This window comes from Phalacrocorax aristotelis, chromosome 1 (assembly GCF_949628215.1).
Source record: "Phalacrocorax aristotelis chromosome 1, bGulAri2.1, whole genome shotgun sequence".
NCBI lineage: Eukaryota > Metazoa > Chordata > Aves > Suliformes > Phalacrocoracidae > Phalacrocorax > Phalacrocorax aristotelis.
This window is the reverse complement of record NC_134276.1, coordinates 213532312-213544252: the sequence shown is the minus strand read 5'-3', so window position 1 is coordinate 213544252 and position 11941 is coordinate 213532312.

Below are 11941 nucleotides of genomic sequence, written 5' to 3'. Positions count from 1 at the left end.
TCTACTTCAGTAAGATCAGTTCAACCTTATTCAGTTCAATAACATAATCAATTCTGTCACTTACTTGATAAAAACTCTTTCTTTCTTGGATTTTCTTCTCTAATGAAATGCACTGTAGAGTTCAAAAACATTGATCAGCTCTTCTTTCACATTATTGCCCAGGACTGAATTTTTTTTATAGAATGAATGGTTCAAAAAGTAAATGGTTAAGGGCTATAGACTCAATCCAAACCACCCTGGTAGTCAGCAGGTGGATTTTGGTTGCTAAATTCACATTTTTAAAAAACTATTTTTAACTTTTTCCTCCAGTCTATAGGACTTCTTCCTAATTACTTATTTTCACAAAGTCACTCATTTTCCAGGGTAATTATGCAGATTTTTGTTGAAAAAGCACTAGAGATCAGAATCCGGCGCGTTGCTAGCATGAACATCACTTATCAGTGTAAGCCTCCTGAGCATACTGCACTTTGTGCACATATTGAAAAGTTACAAGTCCAGTGCAAATCTATATCCTGTTCAGGCTAGCCTTAAAAATCAATAGAGCTGGCAAAGTTCCTCTGTCTGTGACCTCCTAACACTGTAACTACAAAGTCACAATGGATGTAATTGCTCTATAAAACTTCCACATACCATGGAAGTACATAGTCACTGAGAATAAGATTGACAAGGTATACTTTGTACGTTATGTATTTTTTTTTCCTCGGGACAGTAAGGCTCCATTTAGGGTGTGTTGTGGCAGGAGGACTGGGTATTTTTTTCTTCCTGGAATGATGAAGTGCAAACAGTTCTCCCTTTCAGTCCTGGAGGTTACAGGTGTGCCACCATGTTATCCATATCACTCTGCAGCATTCTTCGCAGCTATCATCATGCCCGTAAAATAAACTAGGCTCTTGCTCATGCCTGAGTTTATACACTGTTAAAATTTTACTGTCACCTCCTGATTTATGAACTTGCTTTGCAAAGTTCTGAGCTTAGCAGTGGGTGACACATCAGCTCAGAGAGAGCTTCAACCCTCTTCTCCCACACCACGATAATATGGTGCTAATCACGTTATTTCAAGGAGATCCTGGGCTCGTACGTCCAAGGCCTGATGATCAGGGCAGAGCCACCTCTAAGACATTCAGTGAGCGAAGAACCTCAAATGGCTCAGAGATTCATGCTGAGGCAAAGCCTTCACGTTTCAGGAGTTTTTGGAAATATTCAAAGCTTCTGGTTATTCAAAACCCATCTAGACATCTTTTCAGAACTATCCTATTTAGCTCATAGTTATTTGGTTGTTTTTTTTAAATATCTTTCTGTTTCTAGCTGCAGGAAGAGAGGGCAGATTTTTCAGCAAGTTGTTGAATAGTTACAGAGACTAGCTATATAAAAACTCTTTTGCCCCAAGTTTGCTTCAAACACTTCTTATTTTACTTATTATTTTCATGGACAGCTTTATTTCTTGCTAATGCTGAATCACAGATGGGCTTAATTTTGTCAGAGAGAAAATCTGGCTTTAAAAGGGCACACGGCAAATAGTTTGTAGCAAATGTACAAGGTGTCGGGGGAAGCTTCTGTCGGTCTTTTGATAGATCAGATCAGTCACTGTCAAAGCTGACTTTCTGATGACACACAGAAATCAGTCCTTCTGACTCAAGAATTCTTGAACTTTCTCATGATGCAGATAATGTCTTCGCATGAGGAGAATCTCACAAATACTTTCAATATCCAAAAGTTAGTCTCTGTACTTGTTTTAATCACATCAGGCTCTCACAGTGAAAAGGAAGAGGCACTCTCTGAGGGGAAATTATCTGGCCTATCTCAGATGGCTGTTTTTCAATTATCTGAATCACCCTCTGCACATGCTTCTCTCTCTCTCTGTTGATATTAAAGAGACCTTAAAGTGATCAGCTCAGACTTAGGTGCCTGACTCTTACATGTCTACATCTGCACAGCCCTTCAGAGTCACATAGTTCCCCTATAGTGACTAGAGTTGCATTAGCGGAGACTGATTTTGTGTGTTTGTATGTTGCATTTTCTCATGATCTGGTCATGGGGAATGAGGAAAAGGACTGGCTAATCAGCTAATCACTGTGCTACCAATGACTTTGGAGCACTAGAGCTATTCTTTTGCCTTTGAACTTTTCTGAAGAGCTTCCCACCAGCCATGTTTTGTTCACTTGTTTCAAAGAGAAGAGCATTATGTGCTGGTGACTCAGCCTGTATGGGCCACATCATCTTCTGGGAAGAACACCAGTAGGGTAGGGATTACTCTGATTTACACAAGGGAATTATGCTTCTAAAGTGGACTCGTCCAGTCTCAGAGACTGTCTCCCTATCTAACACTTGCATACAAGTGATCATCTGCCCTCTCTGCCAGACAGCTTTCAGCCTGATTAGTATCCTGGTAATGGGCTCTGCTTTGTTCTTGGCTGCCATAATGGGTCTAACAACACATAGCAGGGTCCTGCATTGGGGAGATCCCCATTAGAAAGGACACTCCCCAAGTGCAGCACGATCAATGTCCTTTTCTCCTGTATCACAGGACCAGCGCACCACATGGTTGCTCAGAACATGGTCAGACAAGCCTCTAATGTGATGTGTTGGCTATGCATTTCCATCTTGTGGCTTACTCATGGGTTCTTGCACAACTGAGGAAGAAGAGAAGAAAAGGCTTCTTTAGGAGACGAGGATGCTAGGTAACACCGTCTTCCATTGCATAAAGAATTGTAGATACATGAGCCCGGACTCTTGCCAACCGTGTTGGCAAAAAGGCACTACTGATATCGCAAGAAGGGACATTTCAACATAGAGACTATGTTTACTATGGAAGCAGTTAAGGACTGGAACAGCGTGCCTGGAAGGGTTGTGGGATCTCCATTCTTAGAGATTTAAAACCAAAATTGTTAATGGGTTCTGAGCAACCTGGTCTGCCTTGAAAGAAGAAGACTGAACTGGAGATCTCCTAAGATGCTGAGATCCTGTGATTCTAGGTTGAGAAAGGTGACAGATATGATAGCATCCATGTAATACAACATCTTGTTCCTAGCTATCTGATTTGGGGAACAAAACCAATGTCAAGTACTGCCAGAGACGGAAAGAAGGTATGGCAGATCGAAATGGTAAAGAGAGAGGAAAACCTGCGCAGTCGTGTCCACGTCTCTTAATGAAGACTCAAAAGCCGGAGCTACAGGCTGGATCATGAAACTCTCCTTAATCTCTGCTAGATACACATTTGAGTCAGGTCTATAGAAAGATTTACAAATACAAACTTTTAAGACTGATTTTGTAAGGATATGAGGTCTTTGTGAGCCTTCGGTGTGCATCTGTGAGATGCCCACTGGAACTATGAATGCTTCAGTAAATTTTAGCTCTTTGGACAAATTTTGAGAAAGAGTTACACTTCCCAAGGAAATGAGTTCCTACGTTTTTCTTTTCTCCCTGAAGACAGATATCAGAATAGATAAAAGAGAACTGAATAATGATCCTATTTGAGGAATTCTGCAAATGAGAATCCACTTTTTATCTGTTTGTGTATCTATGTATCTATCACATGCTTGTATACTTCCTTTATTATGAATAAGCTTATGCACACCGCATAATCGGAATAGCAATTCATGTATTTCACCTGATTCCCTTCTCTGGTTGCATTCCACATTTAAGGATTAGGATCTTAAATACAAATACAGGAAAGTGTGAGTCAATGACTGTTAAAAATGTAGTTACAGAGAAGGTAAAATGTGTTCCCTTTCTATCAAACACTTATACCTTCTAGTACACAACAGTGTACGTATTTTCGTATCTCAGTCAGTTTCGGTAAAATGTTCCAGCCTCAGATTTGTTGATATTACAGAGTGACTGTATCAAAATTCATTTTACTTCACATTTCATTTTTTTCTGAGACTCTGGCTCAGTTGTAACTTCTGTATGCTAACTGATGTGGAAACATTAGAAACAAGGGGAATATTAATGTATAGTTATAAAGACATTAATAATACTAATTTTAATAAAACAAGCTGTGCAGTAAAGAAAGTGGGAATGTAACTTATCTGACCATGCCTATATAAAACTGTAGTCACACAACTCAGAACTTAAACTCCATATCATCATAATAATGATATCTTTGAGAGGAATCTAAAAAATGAGATACAACCTGGATTCTGAAACAGAAAGAATTAAAATATCCCACATTTATTTCTTAGGATTAAGTGAGTTACATTGGAATGACCTCAGATGAGATTCTGACCTCCAAAATTCCTCCAATAAGCATTTGAGGATGTGTGTAGAGATTTTATTTTTTAAAAAATGTGAATAATTAATCATTTTTGCAGATTATCAAGAAGAGTAGAGTCTCAGCCATTTGCACTTTAAAAATCTGGACTAAGCGCCATTGTGAAAAATACCTTTAAGTTTCAGGACAGTTCAGCGGGGGCTCAGTAAACTTAATCACCACTGAAATTCCATAGACAGCACCGGGCAGGAGTTCAGATTATAATAGTCCTTGAGTGTTAATGTCTTCAGGTGAAATTCTCACCCTGGCCTGGCCTCTTATTACCCTTTTGCCTCATTTGTACCAGTAAGGAGTCTTAGAAATGCTAGTACAGCTGCATAGATGGAGTTGAGGAGAAAGGGGGATAAGGCAAGGTTTCCTCCATATGGGCCTGGTGGAAAGCAGATGTGATATCTAAGTGTCTTTTCTGCAAGAAGGAGTAAGGCTGGTGGGAAGGAAAGGGACAAGAAGGCAGGAGGGGAAATTCAGAGCTTCAGTAGGAGCCATCTGAAAAGCTCTGCAATTCCTTAAGTCTAGTTTCACCAGGAAGAGGGGATCAGCCACGGGGAGGGAGGGTGGGAAGCCTCCTTAACCTTACTGGAGTAACACATTTCCCATGTTTTTGCTGGCATTTGGCCCTCGGCAACTTTCCTGCCTTGTTGTCTGACTCACAGCAGTTCGGCCTCTGCCCGGAACAACTCCAGCCAGTTCTGTCCTGATTGACCAAATGTCAATGATTTCCTTTTTTTTTTTTTTTTTTTGGTGTGTTTGTTTTGGTAACCTCTATTCATGGAGGAAGTCTGGATCTGATAGCTTTCCTGTTTCATTTCCTACCTGTGTTTTATGAGTGATCATCTTTCCTTGTTCTCAAGCAGCAAGTCTCCATGCAGTTTCCCTTATGAAATGTTTTTTTGCCATCCTTTTGAATTCCCAGCAGAGATGCTGAACAGTGAGGGAAAGACTTTTCTGGTAGGTATGAAGCACAGCGATGTCTGAAAACACAGTCCTGTTAAAGAAAAAATAATAATTAAAAAAACAAACAAAAAAAAAAAAAAGAAAAAAGTGTGTGAAAAAGATTGTGAAAGATAATATGCTGGATACTAGCTCAGATTAGTCCTTGAATGAGTGGAATATATTTTGATAATACTTATCTTACTCTTGTTCACATGCATTGCATTTTTTCCCTGTAGTAACTATTGGAATGGAAAAAGCAACTACAAAATAGACAAGATTTGTATTTTTTTTTTAAGAGAAACAATGAAGAAGCAGTATTTGGAAACAACTGTTTTATGTTTGGGTTCAAGATTATAGTGGGATTATGGTTTGGGTTCAGATGCAATAATAATAAGTTTCCCCACCGGTTCTTAGTTACTCTCTTTAAATAGGCTGCGGTCATCTAAAGCTTCTTGGTTTTTTTGTGGGTTTGTGGTTTTTTTTGGTGCTTGTTTGTTTTTTAAACTGTGTTCTGAAGCTTCAAAATAACCTGAACTTGAATTAGAAAAATTTTTGAAATTTATTTTGTAGTTTTATCCAACTGGAGAGCAGAAAGATAGTTATTTTGCACTCATAAGGTGGGTGGAAGGCAGGCAGCTCACTTGTAGAGGATGGACCCAATTGAATCCTCACCCTGATATAAATCCATTGATTTTAGAAGTCTTAACCCTGTTTCGCATTGCTACACATGAGATGAAAATTAGATTCTCAATGCACTGAGGAGTATTTGTAATAATGAATCATGTGACGAAAACTTCCTCCAGTGTGTGGAACAAGTAACAGTTTGTAGAGCCCACTCTGCGCCCACTGTATTGAATCACTGTTTCCTTATGCTAGTTTTTAATGTATAATTCCAAGTGTTAGTTTGGAATGCTAAATTAATATTTGTGGCCACTAATGGAAATAATAAATTATATGACACTTCAGAATGTATTTTTAGCAACAGTTGTGGCACATGAAGAAAAACTGATGAACCCCACGCAAAAAGGTATTATGATACTCTCCAATTCTTTCTCCCAGTGTGCTTTTCCTTATAGACACATACACATTTCAGGTACTCTACTAAATGAAGTGATTACTAATAACTCATAAAATTTGGTTTGAACCTACTAAGATATTTTTGAGCTAATGATATCAGAAAGAAGCTTTTTTCCCTTGTATTTATTCCTGTTGCATGGATTCAGAGGGACCATTTCATATTTCATAGCCAGAATAGCCATTGATTTCCTTCTGGCATGCATTTGAAGTTCTTTTATCTACAATGGGAGTTGTATAATCCACATGAAGTTGAGAACAGGCCCTAATTCAAATTCATAGCCATTTTCTTCAAGTATGACTGTAAAATCAGAAATATACCAGATACTTTTAATTTTTAAAAAAGATATATTTCACTGGAAATTCTACAGACTTAATTACTGTTCTTTAGAGCTGCTTGAAAAACTCGCCAGGGACCTTTTGCATTATATTTTTCATAACCATTACATCTTTTTTTTTTTTTTTTGCTAACTATATTCTTTCGTGGCTGGTAACCTTTCCATTTTGTCATTTGTTTTCTTGGACACCAAAAATTTCGCCTGAGCAATACTTCATCCTATATTCACACCTGACCATTTAAGACTTTGTCCAGAGACTATGAAAAACAACGGAAAAGTTCCCACTTACCCCAGCTGACTATGGATCAGCCCCACAATAGAACTCACGTCAAAGTTCAAAGAATTTTTTGTTAGTGTGGATGTTCCGTCTTTTCTCAGAATGAAGCAAACGGAAACCCTACATCTAGATATTTATTTATTTTTGTCTCTTGTTGATTTTGTTAGTTGTTGAGTCAGTTTTTCCATTGCTACAGTTTCTTCACATTTCGTTAAATTCAGTCAAATTAAACAACGCATTTGAAACTCTTTTTTTGTTATATTCCCACCTCCAACCGAACTGGGAATGTTAGGCAACAACTAGCAAGATCATTGTTAATTTCTGGAGCATAATCTATTTACTTAAAATTTATAGCAATATACTGGCTTTATTCCACCATTTTCTCTTCTGTTCCAATTCCATCCTAATGTCTTTCTTGTTTGGTTTAAATGTCTTCAGCTTACCAGTGTGATAATTAGACTTGCTTAGTAATATACTGTAGTAGATGTCAAAAGAAATCTTATCTTTTCTAAATGCTTATCTGGGACACAGACAATAATCTGGAGTCTGGGAGGAAGAACATTTTTGCTCTCCCCATTTCGGTACAGTACTATTTGCATTAAAGCAATATCCAGAGGCCCCAGACAACAGTCCACTAAAGATGAATTCTGCTTTATTGGGCACAGACAGCCCAAAAAGTTAAGAGGTTAATCAGACAGCGCATATACGTCTTACCAAAGAAAGTGCTGATGATGACTTTTGAAGAGCCTGCTCCACAGTCACAAAAAAGTAGAGCTATGGGCCGTTTCTTTAGTGTGTACTGATCCAGGGCTCTGCCAGGGGCTGACCATGTGAACACCAAAAGAAAGGTGTTCAGTCCTTATGTGAACTTATAAAGTGCCACAACACTGGCTTGAAAGGAAACCTCAGCAAAGCTAGGATATCAGAATAAATCTCTAGATGTCTCTACTTTTTTTTTCATAAAGATCTGTAATTAAAGGAATATTTTTATATATATCTTTATATACTTATTTCTTTCCAGCTAAACTGATAAATGTGCATTTTCTCTGTGCCGTATTTCAAGGTTTTCTGATTCTGCTCCATTGATTTTAACTGGTTCTTTTCACATTTACATTTCCATTATTGCTCTTCACAGAAAGAGGCTGGTAGGTTACAAATGTGGAAACATTCTGTAAATGAACTACATAATCTGTGAATAAATTGCAGTTTCTTCAGAAATACTAAATGAATCATCTAGAAAGATGTACAAGAGAGTTCCTATTTTCATAACCTGTATTTTTTATAAACTCATGTTTCAGCCAGCAGACAAGGATGTCAGAATGGAATTGCAACATTTTGCTAAATCATTTCACCTCTATTTTTTTTTCCTCTTAATTATAGGAATAAAAGTTTATGGTGCTTATTATCCTTAAAAGAACCCCTTTCTCTCATGTCCTTTTTTATTCTTCAGTACAAATTCTTACATCTTGTTTCCTCTAAGGATTTTTCCAGTCTATCAATAGGCTTTCCACAAAAGTACATGGCAAGTGGCAAAATGCATTAGAGCTATTACTTTCCTCAATTACTTAAATTCCCAAACACTGAACTTTTAAGAGTTTCATGTCCTTTTGCTTATGCAAAGCTTGGTCTATATCAGAATACAGTGAAGACAAGCTAATAGCACTGTGTTTACCTACTTCTATATCTCTGATTAATCACCCAAAGAGCCCAAATGATAGTCAACTGTAAACATTACTAAAAGCTACTGGTTGGCACCAGTTGTTTTGGTTTGGGGGGCACCAAAGGAAATGGAGATTTGCTTTTGTTATTTGTTAAAACATATACTAGAATTAGTTCAACTTCTTCCAATCACTGATGATTTATGAGGCTCTATTAAATACTTTATTATCTAGGTGAGCTCTTCTGTTTTCACATACAGCTTTTCAGTATCATGGGAGCAAGTGGTCAGAACAGTTTTTAGCTGTCATTTTACCCACAAGTTTTCAGAATAGTACAGGATGTGTCTAGAGAATATATTGGAGATGACAGTGTTATATGTAAATATATATATATACGCACAAAGCACGCACAAAGCAAAATGCCATTTCCTATGTGTGTGAGCACACACGCAATCATGCAAAGATCTTTTTCCTATTGATTTTAAGATCTGTGCTGTGTGTGACTCCACTGAACTCTCAGTTTGGTCCCACGGTCTCTGGTCATGTGAAAGGATACAAGCCTGGTGAAAGCAATGGCATGTCCTCCACAAATATAACCATTAAGGTCTAATAAAAGTAAAAGTAAATGAGGGCTGTAGCTTTAGAACCTGAAGAAAACATCTCAGGCTCTGCTCCACTGAGTCCAATGGTTCACCCAATGTAGCCAAAACTCTACTGAAGCTAATGTGTGTCCTGTGTTTGGGAGGGATATGTGATTGCAAGTGTGCCTTAGTCTTTTGTTTGTATGCATAGGTTCTCCATACTTGATTAGTAATGGGTTTTGGGGAACCCTGGGATGGTACTTCAGATGTGTTTATACTGAGAGTGAGACCATAAGTCCAATGAAGGGAACAGCAAAACCACCATAGGGAAGCCTTATATTTCACTCAGCATAACCTGATTTTTTTCTCCCTTTCAAAAACATATAAAAGAACTTTCTTTCCATTCCCAATAGCTCTGACCAGGTAAAGTATTATTTCTATCATCAGTGGGCTGGAAACTTGGGAAGTTATTTGTTAATGAATTACAGACTGTGCAGCATCTATATATGAGTCCCTTGAAAGCTAATTATATATATGTACATATAGACATACACACACACTCGCAAACACTGTTTCTCTATATGTTCAAGAAGTTTGGACTTATAAAGAGCACTCGCTTACTCAGGTACTGTTTGAAAACATCAGCTGGAATTTCCATTTTGATCCTGTTCAGGACTTGGCCATCTGTACATGCATAAGCACAGAGACCACCTATGAAGCTCACACCATGAGATTTATAATGAGGTTGACTCGTAATATTAGTTAAATTATGGCGTGGCATTTCTGCTGGAAATAGGTGCATTTATTCTGTCTTTAATCAAGTGTCTACCTCTATATTCATCCAAAGAATGCCTCTGAGAAACAAAATACTTTTTACAAAGACCAAATAAATGATTTCTAAGAAAAAAGAGACAAGAGAGCAGATCTTCCTCCATGGCTGGTCACACTCCTTGGCCTCTCATCTGATGCTGCTGATAAATTTGCTGATAAAATCAGGAGGGACTTTCACAGGGGAACTCTACTTTTCAAGTAGCTATGTAAGACTCAAACCTCCTTACATTGCAGATCTGCTGATCCCTGTTGTCTAACTGTGGTTACATGTGCTGACTGCAGTTTCAAAAATAATTTCTTAATCACTTTTGGCTCATCTTGGTTTTTCACATTGCAAAGCCAGTGCAGCTGTGGAAGGATGGACCAGATTCTATTCTCCCTCACACCTCATCAACATCAGTGCTAATTGAGTCCTAGGTTTGGGGCCAAGTTACACTCTGAGACACAAATGGCCTCTAGATTGGGGCAAGGGCTTTTCTCTTTATTTGTGCAGTGCATGGCATGACGTGGTTCATGGACCATGTCTGAGATTCCCAGGAATTACTGCAGTAGAGATAATAAATAGCAATATTATATCTGTTAAGTAAATTATAGCAATTCCTTCATTTGTAATAGTAGGCTTGGGGTCAGCAGGCCAACTTTGTGTCTATATGGTCAGTGCCCTCCAGTCCTGGTCCTGGTCTTCTCATTGTCCAAGCTGGAGAACATGGCAGAGCTCACCATGATTTTTTCCCATCCCCATGCAAAGAAAAGCAGAGGATGCAAAGAAGTGGTTCATGTTCACGCATCATCCTGGGAGTGGGGAAGGACTGTCAGGTCTCACAGCACATTTTGTCACTGTTGAACCTCCTTGCTAATAAGTTAATTCTTTCATCTAATGTACTCTGCTGCAAGCTGCTTCTTTCCCTCTGCAAGACTTCTTTCTTCAGCAAAACAAATGAGCCGCTCCTTTAAATGCTTTGGACGTGTAATACCTTTCAGGGTTTTGTTTAGTTCAAGCAGACAAGTCGTCCTCCCAGTACAAACCCAGCGCTTCCTTTCTTTCTGTCTTTCCCTGCAGTGTTACTTGAGTCCCCATTTTGAAATGCCGTAACAGCACGGAATAACTATTTAGTTGAACACAATCACACAATTGTGTGACAAGACAAATGTAATGTAGAGCACAGGGGAAATGTGATTCTAAACTCAGGGCATCCATTCTGCACCAGAACAGTTGAGAGCTATGTAGTTTTTGAAAGCCAGTCTTCTCTTGACAATTACCTTCAATTAATGGTACACTGCACTAAGCAGAAAATAAAAACTATGCCATTAAATCCTTCGGTGCAGGCTGGAAGGGTTCCAGGTTGGCTCTAAACTATTCTAAAGAGCCTGTGTTCATATTACATAGTTATAACTTTACAGGCCTAAAAGAATATGAATCAACAGTCATTTATGCTGTCCCCTGCACTTGCCAGAGCTTATGTCTGAGAGTTTTAATCCTGATGTAACCAGGATATATGGAGGCTGTTTTACATTGAAAATATAAACCTGTCCACAAACATCCTTTATTACTTTAAAACCAAATAGCTACTCTACAGGTACTTCTTTCATTGATATATATTTAATAAAAATCTATTGAAAGAGTAAAACCATGCTTTCTTTTTTGGAAAGTCTTTGCTTTACATTAGAATCCATGCACTTGAAACCAAACCCGTTATTGATACATTCTCTGATGCATGGTTTTTGTCTAAGCTATGGGAATGAGAGAGAGGTCAGCCAGGACTTGCTGAGTGTAAGGTATCCCAGGATGCACCAACCCAACCATCCCAGCCCCACCCCGCAGAGGAGGGAGAGGTGGGATCCCTGGGGGCAGCTGCCACCTCCCCATTGTCCCTCCCTGACCTTCCTCAGGTGATCTTTGGCCATGTGACAATTTTAAGATATAGAAAGATCAAGAAGATTGGCTGTCCAAGCTAGAGCTCATCTAAAAGTTGTAGTGA